Consider the following 18,530-nt stretch of genomic DNA (forward strand, 5'->3'; position numbering starts at 1 on the left):
GGATCTGTGGCACCTAAAGAGATGTCACAAATCCAAACAGCCCCAGGCTGCCCAGGAACAGGGTTAGGATCTAGCATAAGTGCCCCCGCAGATGCCAAAAACTGAGTTTAAAAAAAAAAAATCAATAAAAAAATTAAAAACATGTCCCTTTACACAGCAAGAAAAACCCTGTATCATTGTAGTGTGGCAGAGCATCAATTAGGAAGTCTCCAGAGCTTAAAATAGCTCCGTTTGAGTTTGCTCAGTGGCAAGGATCTCCTTCCCCCTGGAACTAAAAGAATGCAAAGAATCAAATGGAGCTGTTTTAAGCCCTGGAGACTTCCTGATTGCCTCTCTGCCACACTCCAATGAAAAGGGTTTTTTTTTTTTGCTGTGTAAAGGGATATATATAATTAATTTAAAGGGCCCTTCTCATCCACAGTGGCTGTATTGAGTCAAATCCACAGGTGGTGAAACTGTGGTTGAGAACTGTATACAAATGAAATATGACAGAACTTTTAAGAAAAGAGCTAGATGATTGACTCATGGCCAGTGGTGTCACTAGGGTTCACGTCACCCGGTGCAGGATGCCAGTGCATCACCCCCCCATGCAGTGGGTGGGGCAACACCCCAGGTGGTAGGTGTGGTGATGTACCATCATTCCGCCCCCACTGGTTTTTTGGTTGTCCTTTGGATAGAAGAAAGATAGAACACATTCTGCAGGAAATTATGCACTGATTGATATATAACATGCTTGTATTATTCCTCCAAACTGTGATTTTGGTCACTAGTGGTATCACACACACCCCTCCCAGGATGTCAACTTATTAACACCTTATTGCAGTAGTTCTCAAACTTTTAGCATTGGGACCCACTTTTTAGAATGACAATAGATCCAAGACCCACCAGAAGTGATGTCATGGTGGAAGTGACATCATCAGGCAAATTAAAATAAATAAGTATAAATAAAAGTAAAACAAATAATTAAATAAGCAGAAGCCAGCCCTGGTCCACCAAGTGAATTTCCTCTGTAGCCTGCCTGCAATAACACCCTCCCTTCAAAACCAGTAAGGTTTTCTGCTCTACCCAGTGCCCAGTTCAATTTAAGAACTTCTGTTTAAACCAAATCGCTGTCAGGATCCACCTGGCTTTGCAAGTCTCAAAAAGGTTCACCTTATCAGCTAAAGCCTCTATTTTGATCCTTTTTAGTGGGGGGGGGGGGAGAAGCTGCCTTCTGGAGCACTTGTTTAGCTTCAGGTGCATAGGATCAGGACCATTCTGGTAGCCTTGCACTCATCTTCACCTGATTTTCCACACCAGCCAAAGCACATTTGCTTACTTGCGAGTAAACGTGACCATGAGGCTTAGTTTCGCTTTCCATAGGGCTCAATACATTTATCTGCTTGGAGGGAGGGACTTCCTTCTCAGGTGTTTTTGGGAACTGCATTCATTGGATCAGTACCATTTTGGTGTCATTGGATTCCTCTCAACCTGCCCTTTCCGATGGACTAAGGCAAGTTTGCCTACTCACGAGTAAAGGTGCAATACGGCTCACTTTCACTTTCCATAGGGATCCATGTATTTTTTGTTCTCTGGTTTTTTGGCCATAACTTTTGAAGGAAAGGAGCTATTTCACTCAGGTTTTTTGATTGCATTCAGCTCGAAATTCCATATCCTATGGTATATGACATGATGGGGTTACTCCTAACCACCGCGATTTTAGCATGTCACCCCCAGTGCACGTAACCCCCCTGTGCGCACTGGGGTGCGCACCAGTGCAGCCCGCATCCCCCACAATCCACTGCTCATGGCAATATTAAGGATGTCCAGAAATATATTCAAAGATTCAAGTCACTGAAACAATTAAGGCTTCTCAAAGTCTTAGCATCTCCAGCTGGGGATGCAAGAAACAAAAAACTGAGATGCATGTATCTGTATTGTACATCTAAAGTTTTATTTGTGATCTATTGTTTTTATTTTAAATTATTTGTATTGAACATTTCCCCTTTCACAGGTATGCGGACTCTATAATGGATAATACACAGAGTGGAGACGGGGGCAGGGAGGAAGGTGAATCAGGACTGAGAGGGGTGGAATATAGGGGTGAGAATCCTGAGCTCCTTCCCATGACTGATCCGCCTTCTTGTAGCAACACAGACTTGTGCCAGAGGCTGAACTGGCACAGATCCAAGTTGCCACATAGCGGTTGCTGCAGCTTACCTCCAGCAGTTGAAAATCCTCCATGTGATGCAGCAGAAGCAGTGCCAGTGCAAATTGCATTGCTGCAAGGGGATTTAGGTTGGATTGGGCAGTTTTTTAAAGAAACTCAGAACCTCCATTACGTATTGATGGAAGAACGAAAGAATGAAGTAATATTATTTGTCAAGAAAGCATACAGTAGCCAATATAAATAGGAGATTTTCACTACAGTAAATAACTATTCCATTCATAAAATGGAGTTTTGGGCATGAAAATGGGCAATAGCTGAAGTTTCATGAGTATCTTTGTGGGGTGAAATTTTCAACAAGTACAAGTAAGTTACAATCTATTATCATATGAGTCAGCATGTTTGGATGACACCAGTTGGGAACAGGCACTTGGAATGTTTGGATGATACTGGGAACTGGCTGCCTTTGCTGCTTTTGACTTTGATATACAACATGGTGCAGCAAATAATGATGCTGGGTCTTTATCTAGGTGCCCTACAGTGAATCTTCTTCAGACCAAATATGTTGTGAAATTCCTACTACAGGAAAATGCAACCAGTTCAGGCTGTTGCAAAGCACACTAAGGTGACAGCTCTTAGGACCACCTCCTGAAGCTATTCCTGAAGTATATGCCAACTTTGCTCAGCTGGATAGCCCACTGCCACTGAAACTGTATGGGAAAACTGTATGGGAGAGCTGTTGGAGGGCAAGTTTGTGACCAGCTATCAGGGGGTTGAGATAAGATATGTAGGCTCCATTGCATGTGCAATGCATCAATATGATGAAGCCAATCAGGCAAGTATCAGGTGGCACTATTTTAAGCAAGGTAGCCTTTCCAGTTTACCCTCTTCACCTACTCTTGAAACTGCACTGGACTGATTTACAGGCTGCACTCCTTAGAGGCAATCCTATCCTCTCCCCTGCTATAGCATGCAACTGCTCCAAAACAGGCTGCTCTGTATGGGGGGGGGGGGGGCTAACAGATTGGGCAGCTTGGGAGGGGAAAGGGGAAATAATTTCCCTTATCCCTCTGTAAGTCTCCCACTTGCCAATAGGTCTCCTTAGACTTGTACCAGCTCTTTAGCCTGCTGAAGTCCAAGGAGACAAAGCAATGGGTCAAGAGCTAGGAAGGAGATAGCAGCTGTTTAGCCACCCGTTATATATTATAGCTACTATTCCTTTGTGATTTTTCTTGTTTATCCAACTCTTTAAGAGTGGTGGGTTTTTTCCCCCCAAGAAATGACCCTCTCTCTCTCTCTCTCTCTCTCTCTCTCTCTCTCTCTAGCATAATTACTACTTGAATTTCCCTGAGAGTTGGAAGCTGAAGGAGAAATAAAACTTTGACCATTTGACAAGAAGGGACAGCTGATCCTAGAAAACTCTGGAGTGATTTCACTCAAACCATACATAACTTTATCATGAAAATAATTTTGGTTATTGAAATGTGGCATTTGTTTTTAAGTTTTGGTGGGAAATGACTAAAAGAACCATATTAGAACAAATGCTAACGTCTCCGCTCAGCACTTTATCATTCCAGTAATTTATGTACTTGATAAAAAAAGGATTAAAGTACATGGTATGGAAGGGACGATGTTGACATCATTTTCCATTAGGCAATAGTATAACTTCATTAAAGCAGAAGGCCATATAGTCTCAACAGGAGTTCTCTGCAGGAAATGCTTTATTTTTACTTAGCATATCTGTGAATTCTATCAGCATTAGTGTCTTTCACAATGTTTGTTCCTGTTGAATATTTATGAAAGACTGTCCAGTGACCTGCTTAGCATGTCTTGGTTTGCTCTGCATTAACAGTCTCTCAAGTAGAACGCAATAAGACGCTTCCCCTTCAACAGCAGCAATCAATACAACAGAAGCCAAGAAAAATATCTGCAGAAAAGAAGCTTTCTATAAGAAAAGTGAGCAGGGTGGCGGTGAGTGGGAGAGGAAACCATCCCAAGGCATTGGTGCAAAAGTCTAGCAACCTACCAAGCAAGGAAATTATGGTCACCACTCCTAATTCAAAGAGGTGAAACAGTTAGTGTTTGATGACCTTCATACCTAAATTAGGAAATCAGTTCCCTAATATGTTGTTGATGGAATCTGATTAGTTCTTGTGAAGTTTGCTCTGGAAACAACCTTGCTTGCAAGCTCTGATGACTTCCTAGGCATCATAGAAACAAAGAGCTTCAGAGGAGGAGCCTATTTATATTACTCTCAATACTTTACAGCCTCTAGCTTCCAGCTTAATGGGAAATCCAGCTCAGCAGCAGGGATTGGAACTCCCCCTGGCATAAGATGCAATTCCCAACAATGTTTCTCTTCTATATCTATTGTCTGTCCCTGTCCCCTTTCACAATATATAGCCACTTGAGGCCTCTGTCAGGCAGCTGATTGACACCTCAGTCCTACTGTGGAGCCCATTATGACAGTGAAAGTGACCAGTGGTGATCTTGGCTGCTGTGCCGCCTGAGGCCAGGACCACAAGATGCCCACCCAGGAAAATGCTGCTTCTCCCACTGTTGTGTCCTGAGACCTCAGAAGGCCTCAAGGGGGCCTTAAAACATCACTTCTGGTTTTAATAATAATAATAATAATAATAATAATAATAATAATAAAACTTTATTTTTATCCCGCCCTTCTCCCAAAAAGGGACAAAGGCCGGTTTTACTCATTCCTATATACTCATCACTCATTCCTGTATAGTATGAGACTTTGCAAAAGGACAGAAGTTGGATAAACACATAAATGCCATGTCAAAAATTGTGGAACAGTTGTGTGGGCTTGGAAAAAAAATGAAAAAACAACCACGTTTGGGTACTATTACAGTGCAGTCTCCCAGATTCCTATGGCACCCTCATTACTGCCCTACAGAGCAAACCGGACCATGCAGTCCATTAAAGGCAAGCTGGTGGATGAATTCAGATGTAGAAAGGAAATTCAAGAGACTGAAGATAGCAAAAAAAGGAAAAAAATAATCAGATAGCCCTAAAGACAGATGAGGGCTCAAGACAGAAACCAGAGCGTACTTTAGATCAGGGGTGCTCAATAGGTGGATCTCGATCTACCGGTAGATTGCGAGGCAAAATGAGTAGATCGCGGAGTGCTGACCCCCCCTTCAGGTGCCTCTGGGAGGAAACGCCGGGAGTAAGGCCCATTGTACTCAATGGGGCTCACTCCCAGGTAAGTGTGGCTAGGATTGCAGGTTCACAGCCTAATCCTAGGCATGTCTACTCAGGAGTAAGTCCTGTTATACTCAGTGGGGCTCAAGGTACACCAACATACATTGTACACATAAATGTTATATGTTATGATGGCGCGAACATTGTAAAAAAAACTCTGGTAGATCTCCGGGCCTTGCTGGGTTTCAAAGTAGCTCTCGAGCCAAAAAAGTGTGAGCACCCCTGCTTTAGATGCAAGAACACTGGACGTCTGAAAATGGACTACTCAATCTGGTGAGCTGAGCTGAGCAGAGGAAACAAACACCAAAAACTGCCAAGAGAAACAGCAGGCATCTCTGCAGATGATGCGTGGGATGGTTGCTTGAAAGTCATGCAGGGCAACACAGTGCATAGATGGTACATCGATTCACAGACAGTGAGCCACATGACCAGCATCCTGGTATTTTTCACAGAGATTGACCTTGATGTAAAGAACCAGATTTTCTTAGCAGATGGAAACAGCATCACCAGAGAGGGAACTAGCTATGGATTCTTAAGCTACAGAGTTCAATCAAAGGGAGCAGGAAACATCCACAGTGACAGATTCAAAGCTTACACCTACATTCCAACTGAGAAATGGTCCAAGTTGAGAACAGAACCACTGATGGTATGTTTGTGGATCACAGTAACTGTTATAAGGGATATAGGATCTTCTTTCCCAAAAGAGACAAGACTGAGGTGGAAACTGAGATGGAGCTCAGGGCTAACAAACCTAAGACTCAGGGATAGCCAGGAAAGACCAGGCTCTCAACTGGGGTGAACAAAGCAATATAGCCTGGAGGCTATCCACCACCAGGGGGCAGTGTATGGCCAAATGTTCATTCTTGCAAGACATCTCAAAACCATCTCACAGTGAAGCCAAAAATGGAAAGAGACCACTTCACAAGACCAAGACTCGGATGCTCACCAAATTGCCATTTGGATTGAAAAAAACACTAGGACATAAATGGACCTTTAAAATCAAGTATAATGCAAGGCTAGACTTATAGCCAAAGGTTATCCATAAAAATATGCTACGATGAGACATTTGTCTCAGTTGTAAAGCACCATAAGAGCACTTCTAGTATGGCAGCTGGAAAAGGAATGCAGGTCCAGGAGGAGTTGGTGTTTCCACTCCTGAAGCAGCCACCTCCATCTTGAAACATTGAGAATTGGGGCTTCTGGCCAGCCTCTCCCTCACTGTGGAGAATGGGAAGAAACTGAGTAAGAAGCAGCCAGAAGAGATTTTGCATCAAAGAAATCATTGTGAGGTGCAGGGATGTGAGAGAGAAGGGAAGTAGAGATTACCAACAAGACAAGAATAAGTAGGGGAAACCAGATTTAAAAGAGTAGTGAGTATCAGCTACAGCTATCAAGAGAATGAGAAGAGTGGAGACAATTTGTAAGCTTCTTGGCATTTGGGGGAAGAGATGGCACTCTTGATGTGGGCTCCTTCATCAAGAAGCTGAAAAAAACCTTTTCCCAGGAGAGTTTGAAATCAGTGAGTTCACAAATCTTGAAAAGAGTTTTGTTAATAATCATTTACAAATTTCCATGACCATAGGTTATGCCTTTACTGCTGCTTCATAGGAAATGGAGTCAGAAAAATTTGTATGTGCTAGAAATTCCTGAAAGGCAGAAAATCAATACAGAAAATCTCAGTGGCTTGAGCAATTCTGAATGACTAGAAGTGTATGCATGATTTTGAAGGACTCTCAGTTTACATAGACCTTCATGCTAAACGAAATACTGTGTAGTTACGAAACCATGTTTATAAAATGATTCCTAATGGTAGTATGGGTGACACAGTTGGGGCACAATCCAGACCTGTATTTTGGCTGGCACAAGTCCCTTGTACTGGCCCAGGAGGGTTGCAAATGTGCAGTAAGGTACGTTTGCGCCTCCTCAGGAGAAAGCCAGACTGGTGCTCAAAGAAGCGCCAGGCTGCGGAGGCCAACGCAAGCCTCCACGCTGGTTTCCTCCTTGCAAGTTGCATCAGCCTGGTTGGGCCGACACAACAAAGAAAAGTAGGCAGGTGGAGGTGTTCCTGGGCGGGGGAGGGTGGGCAGTGGGCAGCCCTGGGGGCAGGAGGGCAGAGAGTGGGACGCGGGGCTGGGATGTGGCAGTTATGCCGGGGAGAGAAAATTCTCCTGGGGAGAATTGAGCGGCTTCAAGTTACTCTGCTTTCCTCTGACTTGTGCCGCCTTAAGAAGTGGTGCAAGTCCGAGGAGACCCATTGGGTCTGGCAGCCCTTACCCAGAGGTAAGAGGAAATGTTTCCCCTTACCTCTGGCTGCGCTGCTTATGGCCACTATCCTGTACTGAATACAATGCAAGCCTCCTGGCTTGCCTGTTCCAGCGCAGGGTAAGATTGCGCCCACTATCATCTAATACAGCACATGTGCAGTGGGACATAGTTGTGCACTTTCAAGCACATGAATGACATAAGAATAGCTTTGGGTGTGTATACCATCCAGTTTCTGTGGTTCATCTACCCCACTCTTTAAAAACTACAGGTTGAGCCTCATTATTCACGTGGGTTCCGTTCCAAGCACTCAAGTGGATGGCAAAAAACACACTATAGCAAATCAATTTAAAAAACAAAGTTTCTTTGCTCTGTTGATTTAAAAACAGCCTTGCTGACCTTTGCTATGTAAGATAAGAGTCATTAAGAAGACAATCCAAAGAGCTGAGAGCTTACACTCAGCCCCTCCCTTTACCAATGCAAAGGGATCACCTTTCTTTCAGGGGTCAGTGGGAAGGGAGGAGTCCACTGGGGAGAGAAGAATTGATGGATTGTCAGCCAGCTGCGCTCTCTCTCTCTCTCTCCCTCTTTCTCTCTCTCTCATTAAGGAGGCTATTGTTAAAGGACTGTTCAGTTTTAAAACTGATTTTAAAGGGATGCATTTTCCCCTTCTCCAGGGATCAGCACATTCCTTCTCATTTGCAGGGGCCATTCGTGCTGAGTCAAATCCGTGTATAAAAAATCTGTGTATAAATAGTTTGGACCTATATTTGATTGTAGGCATTGGATATACAGGTATAGCTTCAATAATGTGGCTTTCATTACAGTGCTCTTTGTTCCAGAGCAGGGGTCTCCAAACTTTTTGACCAGAGGGCCGCATCAAATATCTGGCACGGTGTAGAGGGCTAGAAAAAAAAATTAAATATAAAATTTATATAAATAAATTAGAGATGGAACTTAGATGAGTGAATAAATGAATGGGCTCATTCATTCAACCTCTCTGGCCCTTAAAATACCCTCCAGCTGCAACCAGAGCACAGCTTCAGTCATGTTTGGCCAAGTGGGCTTTCAGGGGACAAGAGGCTGGCTGCACGCCGCATAGGGGCTCTCCGTGGGCCGCATCTGGCCCCCAGGCCGGGGTTTGGAGACCCGTGTTCCAGAGTGATTAACAGCCATTCTAACCAATGGAAGCAATGCAATCACTGCCCATTTTCTGCCTATTAGTATCCAATGGCACAGTGTGTCCAATAGTACTGATTCATGCAGTGCTCAGCTTTGGGAACATATCCCCTGCACCATCTAAGGCAAGGGGGTCAAATTTCATACAGCAGACTGAGTAGCATTCATGATGCCTGCTGAGGGCCAGAAGTGATGTCATTAAGCAGGTCATGACCAGAAATAAGCACTTCTTTTTTTTACTTAGGGACTCATTCGCTGCAAATGACAGAAAATCTGCAAATCTTGATCATATTTTGAAGATATGGGAGACCTCAGTCATCATGCGGTTCACCCTTTCAGCAGTGACAGCATAGCTCAGCAGTTGGGAGCAACCAATGGAGGTGCTGGGAGAGCCCAAGGGCCGGATACTGAGCTTCCAAATCCACATCCAGCCCATGCGCCTTATGTTTGATACCTCTGATCTAAGGTATACTCATCCAAGAGGTAGGCTAGATCAACATGCAGATCTAGGCCCTGTCTGTGCAAAACATCTTCCCATGTATTTTGATTAATAATTTAGGGCCATTTTATGGCATTTCCCCAGAAGGTTTTCTGGTGTACACTGAAATATGTGAAAATGGCATGTCTGTTTTGCTGTGTTTGGAAGCTGCTATGTTAAGTAAAACTATTTGTAATGAAGCTGATTTGGCCTTAGTGAAATCAGTGGATTAAATTGGTTTACAGTTTAATATTATCACTTAATGCAGGGGTGTCCAAACTTTTTGGCAGGAGGGCCACATCATCTCTCGGACTTTGTATTGGGGGCCAGGAAAAAAGGAATGAATTTACATTTAAAATTTGAATAAATTTACATAAATGAATATATTAGAGATGGAACTTATATGAATGAATGAAGGCCTTGCACAAAGCAAGTCTGGCCTTTCCGTCACTGCTGCATCACAGATGCATCACAGCAAGCAGTGGAGGGAGCCCTCATCCCACAGCTCATGCGAGAGGTTGAACAGTCGCCCTGACGCTGAGAGCTGTTGCGTCCGGCCAGCACGGGCTCCAGCAAGTCTCTGGAGGGCCAGAAGCTCATTGTAGACTAGGGGTCTACGATGAGCAAGCTCCCCCAAGCCCTGTTTGGATTAGTCCTGGCAATTACAAGCAAAAGTATCGAATACTTGGAAAACATTATTTTGTGTAGCGTTTTAAATCTGTTCATTAATTGCTACTGTACTGAGAGCCCCCAAGCCTCCTTGCCTGGTGACTGTGGTTGCTGGTCTTCTTCAGTGATGGATGCTACTATGGAAGTTCTGGAAACACAGTCTCTTTCACTCCATTTCTCCCAATCCAGAGACTGCTTCAGTGGCACAAGGTTGAGAAAAGGGAGTTCTAGTTTCCATTCCCTTCATCCCTGGTGCTAGAGAAGGGCATCAAGTTTGAAAAGCACTGTGAGAAAACTACATACTCCAAGGCTACTGCCTAGCAGTATTTCATGCATTGGGGATGAAGGAAAAGGGGAGAGAGCTTGGGAATGGGGATTGAGACCTCTCTCCTGTTGCAGCTAGCACTGAAGGAGCAAGGTAAGTAACAACACAATTCTATGGATTTCTCAGAAGTAATTCTCATTGTGTTCCATGAGGCTTACTTTCAGGAAAGTGCATATACTAGATTGCAGCCTAAGTGGCTGGGTGAAAGTGGATAGAAGGGAATCGTTCTTAGATTGAAATTTGAGCTGGAGATTAACTTAGAACTGTAATTCCAGGCTCAGAAAACAAATGCTAGGGTTTATATTGCTCACCATTGGCAAGAGAGTGAACATTATGAGCACCAGAGTTCATATTCCAAGTCTAGAATTCACAAACTTAATGGCATCTTTGATACCATGACAACATTGCTATACTGCTATTGTACTTAACTGGTTGGACTATAGTTTTAAAATAGCAAAATATAGAATGACATGTTGTTTAGCTAATGGAACATTAAGATCTTTGCCTCCTCGACCAACCAGGAATTTCAAAGCCTATTTGATAAAATGGACTTCCACAAACTGCAAACTTCAAATTTTACCAAATCCAAAAGCCAATTTTAAGTTTTTTTAATCAAGGAAACAAGTTGAATTTTATCTCTTCCTGACACATTGAATCGTGACTATTTTTATCTTTGAATGAAAACAACCAGTGGAAGGAAGCTAAAAAGTTAAGAAAGGTTGTATTTTTTTTTTCTTATGGGCTACAGACACATCTTTTTTGAGCCTTAGAAATAAAAATGCCTCATTCTAAAGAAGATACATAAACTATCAAATGTAATGAAATGTTTTTGTTAAATAATAAGCAACAGCAGCACACAGAAATAAATATTTTTCATCGAGGTAAAATATATACAACTATAAAATCATAAATATACTGGAGAATTATATTATGAATTTGTAAATTGTATGCAAATAGCTTGAAACCAGATCTACAAAGACATAAATAAAGGAACAAGACTGAAAGGTTTATATGTTGGCTTGTTTATAGAGTAGCACAAACATTTTTCTTTTTTAATTGGCAATTAATTTTCGGCAGCCATCGAGGTACTTTCATGTCAAATTACTTTCCCTATACTAAACAAGATTAGGCATCCAAGCAGCAAAGCACTTATGTGAAAAGTGAGAAACTGACTGTCAAGTAGATATTTTCTACCTATAACCAATTAAAATGCTTCTTTTGTGATGAATGGGCACTGTAATTCTGCAACTTGTATTTTGCGCCTTACAGTGTGCACACCTGCAGAACTTCCATGCTCACAAGGGCCAGGAAGAGATAAGGAGGCTGCTTGTGAGTTTGGTTGTTCGTCTTGCTCTTTAATAGGATAGGACAAGGATACAGTACAAGCCTCTGTTATTGAAGGATGAATTATAAATAATACATCCAGCCAGTAATGCTTCACATACATATTTTAGTTAGCACAAAAACCAGCAATGCAATGTGGGAAAGTTAAGCTTTTTAGCAACTCATTGTTTGATTATGTTCTTTTCCTCTCCTTCTTCCCATGAATATAACTGTAAGATACCTTGGCATCGCAAAGGCCACCGACACTCCAGGTACAAAGTAATGTATTATTGATACACTTCAAGTGAGTGACATAAATGGGAAAATATTGATTTTTTCAAGAAGATGTCTCATTTTTCTTATTTCACAGAAGACTGATGCAAGCGCTTGAGCAGCTATTGATATTATTTGAATTAATGCAGATTCCTCGCTCATTGATTGCTTTTACAATGATTGTCATAACTGATTTATGGACACTCACAGCTCTTAAATTTTTAAAAAGGCAAATCTTGGTTTTGCGTCTATAAATGCGTTGACTTGAATAAACAAGACTGCTAAAGGTTTCCAAGGAATATTTGGGAGACTCTGAATGCATAATTTGCTATCCTTTGCTATAACATTTGGGATCCCTGACTGAATTATTAACATGGAGTGATAGCCCCTTCTATAGGGGTTTGATTAATTTTAATTCAGACTCAGAGTTAATTCAATGGTCAATACAAGACTGAGGCTGCAATCCTAACCACACTTTCCTGAGAGTAAGCCCCATTGAACAAAATAGGACTTACTTCTGTGTAGACCTGGTTAGGATTGTGTCCTAAGAGCCCAATCCTGAACTCGGCAGCCGGCTAACCACCAGCATGCACTGTGGAAAATGTGCCGTAAGGCATGTTTGTGGGCCCTAGCACCAGGCAAGCGCTGGTAGTAGCCCAACACTGGCCGGCGCCGGGCTACCACTAGGCAGACACCCGACCTCCACTGCTAGGTGGGTGTGCGGACTGCTGAGCAGTGGTGAGGTAAGTAGGGCTTGGGGGGAGGTGGGGAGAAGGTGTTTCGGGGAGGAGAAAGGCGGGGAGAGGGTGGAAGGAGGCGTTCCAGGGGGATGGAGCGGGGAAGGAGGGAGGTGGACCGGTAGAGCAATGCTCCACCGGATTCAAAGCCTCCATGTTGGGCTCACCACCCAACACAGAAGCTTTTGATTCACCGCCGACATTTTTGTTGGCGGTGAATCGAGTAGCCCCATTGCAGGGCTACTCTCTTTACCCAGGAGAAGCGGATGAAAGTCCTCTTCTCCCAAGGAGCTGACAGTGGCTGCCCAAAGTGCACAGGATGCGGTGGCAGCCATTTTTGGTGCCACTACAACCCTGCACCCCACGCAGCCTAGGATTGGGCCGTAAGACGTCCTTTTCCAAGTACAGTCAAAAGATTCTGAGGTAGGAAAGAACAGAAGACACATAATTGTTTAAGCAATGTTATCTTACCCCATTCTTCCCTGTGAAATCAATGGAGACTCTCTCCAGTTTGGTAGGATTCAGGAGGAATGAAGTTCTTTGGTTTTACTCTGCATTTAACAGTAACAAATGGAGGAGAATGATGTTGAGTTTAAAGAAATGATTTGGTACTTCCCAGGAATTAACACTCCAATCCTATTGGCACTAATACCAAAGAAACAAGTGTTTTTGTTTGTTTTTGTAAATCAGCAAAGGTTTGTGGTTTCCAATTGCTTGACAAAAGTAACAAAAAGGTGCCCTTCCTTTAAGCTGCTGAAACAAAACAAATATTGAGGGAAACTAGGAGTGGCTTTTGTGTTAGAGGTTTCTGACCTCAGTTCTGTTAATGAAAACACATTTCTGGGCTAAGCATGTGTTCAGAAACAACCTGTCCCATAAATTCCATGGTCATCACAAGCCCCTGAGGCTGAGGTGGTGATAGGTCTACTCTGTGAGCCTTATGGCCAAGCAGTGATTTGAACCCAGGTCTAAGTCTTGCACTTTAGCATTTTGACTCTCCACTGAAATGTCTTGCTCCTTTGAAATCTGAACCCTTGCTTGTTGGATTTCATTTACGCACACGCATGCCCCCATCATCACAATACAAACTTATCCTTTCCAGGTGTCTCCAGTGTGCTTTTCAATAAACCATAGTACCTGTAAATTGCTTACCCACAGAAGTCTAACCTCGGCTGAGCATTTTTCTTTATGTTTTCTTAACAAGAAATACAAGCATATAAACACAGGTTTAGAACTGTATGGCTCCATGTCTGCCATGCTCTGAGCCAGTATACCTCTGAATAACAGGTGCTGGGAACAAATGTCAGGGAAAGGCTGTTGCCTGTATTCTTTTCTGGTGGGCTTTTCAAATGTCTTGAGCTGGAACCAGAATGCTGGATTAGATGGTCCATTGATCTGATCCTGCCAAGTTCATCTTATGTTCTTAAATATCCCCCACAATGATTTTTTTCCAGATCATTTTGAAATATTTCATCTGCATTCCTTGGGAGTTTTGTTGATACATCATCCTCATCATTTCTGTATTTCTATACTGCCTTTCTCATCATCAAATTTCTCATCAGATTTTACTCATCAGTTTACATAAGCAGGCTATCCTAGACCTGATAAGGGTCTTTACAATATTGTTATAGTCATACATAGAACCTTTCAGTCTCCCGGAGTTTCCCTTCCATGGTATGTTATATATAATATAGTATAGTATTGGCAACCTTCAGTCTGGAAAGACTATGGTATCGCACTCTGAAAGGTGGTTCTGGCACAGCGTCTAGTGTGGCTGAAAAGGCCAATCTGGGAGTGACAATCCCTTCCACACCGGGAGCAAGTGCAGTCTGTCCCTGGTCTGTCTCCCTGGCTATGGGCCTTCCTTCTTTGCCTCTTAGCCTCAGACTGTTGGCCAAGTGTCTCTTCAAACTGGGAAGGCCATGCTGCACAGCCTGCCTCCAAGCAGGCCGCTCAGAGGCCAGGGTTTCCCACTTGTTGAGGTCCATTCCTAAGGCCTTCAGATCCCTCTTGCAGATGTCCTTGTATCGCAGCTGTGGTCTACCTGTAGGGCGCTTTCATTGCACGAGTTCTCCATAGAGAGAGAACTCTATTATATAATTATATAATTATATATATAGAGAGAACTCTATTATATAATTCCATAGAGAGAGAACTCTATTATATAATTACATAATATAAAAACTAATATAATATTAATTATATAATAGTGCTTTATATTTTATATATATTATTTTTATATTTTATATTTATTATTACTAAAACGGAAAATAAGACCTGTCGGAAAGAACAAAAACTTATGTCTTTACTGCTACTTTGTGTTTTGGAAAGGGGGGATGGATGGGATAATATGCTATTTCCCAATGACTACTAAGCTAAAATCCTGATTTCTGTGTTGGTTTCTATGTGCACTTTTCAGTTTCACTCTAAGAGAGACATGAGAATGACTTTCAGTGTGAACTTGAAAGGTCCCTACCTAGACTGTGAGAGAGGTTTTCTACTATTTTCTTATCTCTATGAGATTGCTCCTCACCTAGACAAGGAAAGCAGTTCTTAACCTTTGTATTAAATTTTCCAGTTGGACTGCTGCAACCAAAGGGAAAATTGGGTACAAACTGAATTTACAACCTGATGCAAAAATTTAGAATTAATTACGTGACCTTGCTATATCACTGCAGTTGGTAGGTGTGACAGTCCTGCTAGAGCTTTGGAGTTGAGCTGATCTGCAGCCAGAAACCAGTTCAGCTTTTCCTTCTGTCAGATTCTTTCTGCAGTGAGTGATAATCAGGTTTTCATTTTTCACCAACTCTACAATGCAAAATTTGTGATTTAGAAATCAGTGTTTTTAACCCTGCATAACAAGGGAAGTAAGAAGCAGAAAACCTTACACATGCCCCAGCATTTCATAGATGAAACTAGAGATTCAATGCATGAATACCTGGGTGGATTCAATCAAATAGACTGCAGACAGATCCAAGAATGGCCTGGTTCGCAATTAGGAATAAAGGAGCAGGACCAAAACAGACCACAAATGTGCCACATGCAGAGAATAATATAGTGCATGGAACAGATGATCCAAGAAGGTAAGAGAAGACAGACTAGGGGTCAGGTTACACACACAAAAACACTTCAGTGTATTAGACCAAGGTCATGGGGCTATGTTTACCAGTACTGATGCTAATGTCCCTGCATTCAGCATGCGTACGTGTGTACATGTGTAGAAACTCGTTTGCACTAATGCTGTGAATACAGCTTGCTCTCATTATTCGCAAGGTTTCCATTCCTAGAACTCATGTGGATGGCAAAAATCACATGAAAGCAATTCCATTTAAAAAAAATACTCTTTTGCTCGGTGATTTAACAATAGCCTTGCTGATCTTTTGTAATGCACACAGAGGCACTCAGTCTCTCTCCAGGCACGTAGAAAGGCTTCACTCTTAGGCAGCAACCCCTCCCTTCCCTGGACGCCCAGCACAGAGAAAGAATGGAGGAGGTGATAATGACTTGCGTTCTTCCACAGGCTCAGGGGAAACAGAGGGGTCACTTGCTTGGGAGGGAAGCTGTTCTAAGTGACTGGAGAGAGAATGATTGAAGGATTGTCAGCCGGTTGCCCTTTCTTGCATTAATGAGACTACTGTTAAAGAGGCCTTTTCCCCCTTAATTTAAAGGTCCCTTCTCATTGTGTTGAGATAAAACCACAGGTAAAAAAAAAATCTGTGGATAATTAGGTTATACCTGTATGCTGCTGTTGGGAAAGGGGATGGGCCAATGGACACAATTCTACTACCCATTTAATATACATGTGAGAAGAGGGAGTCTGCATACTCCAGTTATGAAATTAAGCTGGTAGATTTTACTGATTGGGACAACTGACAGAAAATTCACTAGCCCAAGCTCAAGGCTATTGGTGAATCCACAGCAAGAACTGTTAAACTCATGATACCACCTAAGCAAGTCATTGTATCCACCATGGAACACAAACAAACACTTCATCAATTATTCCCATTTTACTGGATTATTTAGTGCATGTGATCTGAGTATTCCACCAATGGCCTAGGCAGAAATAAAAGCTAGCAGAAATGTAACCTTAACCTTCTCTGTCTTCACTCTTCCATTGTTTCTATTAAACATTTTGTTAAAAGGTGAGCTTTAGAAGTCAGAATTATGATCCTCAAACTTCTTTGCTGGCACAGGGCCTATTCACATCAGGGGGGTCTGGCCTTAGTTCAATAGTTGGAGAAACTGGTGACAAAACATCTGTACTAGTAGCAATAATACTAAAAGAGAATGAAGAGGCACCAGGGGAGGCTCTCTGTACATTTTGTGCTGCTGTCAGGAATGGCAGCAACCTCCCTCCCAACTCTGCTGGTTTTGCTTTGTTAGAGAAATATGTGTAAGTGAAATCCATCAAGGAACATCTTAGAAATAACAGGAGTCTAAAAACATATTTTAGAAAACAGGGTTGTTGGGCACAACAGATTGACTGGCATCCTTATTAGTTATTATAAGTACTAATAGACCTGATCTGAATATTTCCTGGTCAGTAGAGAAATGTTTAGGATACAGTATGTCAATACCTACTAGTACACTCTACATCGCTAGCGTCACTAGTACACTAGCACCACTATGAGATCTCTATGGTGGTGTAGTAACAAGTTTAGGTTGGCATGGTGGAATTTATTGTCTGTGAACAATGCTTTGCATAATCTACAGTCAGAACTGCAGGACCTAAATATGGGATTCACATGAAATCAAAGAAGTTGAAAATTCCAACAGCTCCGGTTTCAGACGGGACCAATACTTGTGTGTGGAGAAAAGACTTGTTTGTTGTTGTATATCACCCTTGGGGTGATATAGCGCATCCCCGTGTATTCTTGCACATATGACACCACCCCGGGGGATTTCTATCATGAAGCTGAGGCTATCCAATGTCAGAGGTCATCTGGGGATTTGAAGCTGGGTGCCATAGTACACTAAAGACTCTGAACTCTTTCTCCATTTCACAGGATACCAGAGTGGCTGTTGTGGTCCTGAAGTGCTGCCTGGAGGCAGGCATCTGGATGAGGGCTAAAGTTGAAATTAAATCCAGACAAGACAGAGGTCCCCCTGATGCAGAAATCCACGATGCGGGTCCTGCTCTGAATGGGGTTGCACTCCCCCTGAAAGAGCAGTTTCACAGCTTGGGGGTTATCCCGGACTCACAGCTGCTCCTGGATGCCCAGGTGTCGGCTGAGGCCAGGAGTGCCTTTACCCAGCTTTGGCTGGTACAATAACTGCAGCAGTACCTGCCTCATTCGGATCTGGCCATGGTGGCCATGGACATCAAGATTAGATTATTGTAACATGCTCTACAGGGGGCAGGGGCCTACCCTTGAAGACCGTCTGGAAGTTGCAACTGGTGCAGGATGTGGCAATTTGTGTAGTTGCCGGAGGTCAGCAGTTTGACTCTGTTGGACCACTGCTTCATCAGCTGCACTGGCTGCTGGTTCATTTCCAGGCCCAATTTAAGGTACTGGTTTTGACCTTTAAAGACCTTTACAGCTTTGGGTCAACGTATTTTGAGAGACCACCTTTTTCTATACAGTCCGGCCTGTTCTCTTCAGTCATCTGAGAGTGCCCTTTTGGTTGCGCTGCTATTAAGAGAGGTCGTGGGATGGTGGCCAGAAATAGGGCCTACTCGGTGGAAGTGCCTGTATTGTGGTATTCCCTCCCCTTCAAGCGGAGAACAGCTCCCTCTTTATTAATCTTCCAGTGAGGCCTGAAACCTTTTTTATTTAGGAAAGCCTTTGACATCCTGTAGAGGGTATGATGGCTGCACTGGTTATGCTTGTTAGAAACTGATTTAGAGCCCAATTCTATGCATGTCTACTCAAAAGTAAGTCCCATTAGATTCAATGGGGCTTGCTCCCAGGAAAGTGT

The sequence above is a fragment of the Tiliqua scincoides genome, chromosome 3, assembly GCF_035046505.1.
Source record: "Tiliqua scincoides isolate rTilSci1 chromosome 3, rTilSci1.hap2, whole genome shotgun sequence".
Lineage (NCBI taxonomy): Eukaryota > Metazoa > Chordata > Lepidosauria > Squamata > Scincidae > Tiliqua > Tiliqua scincoides.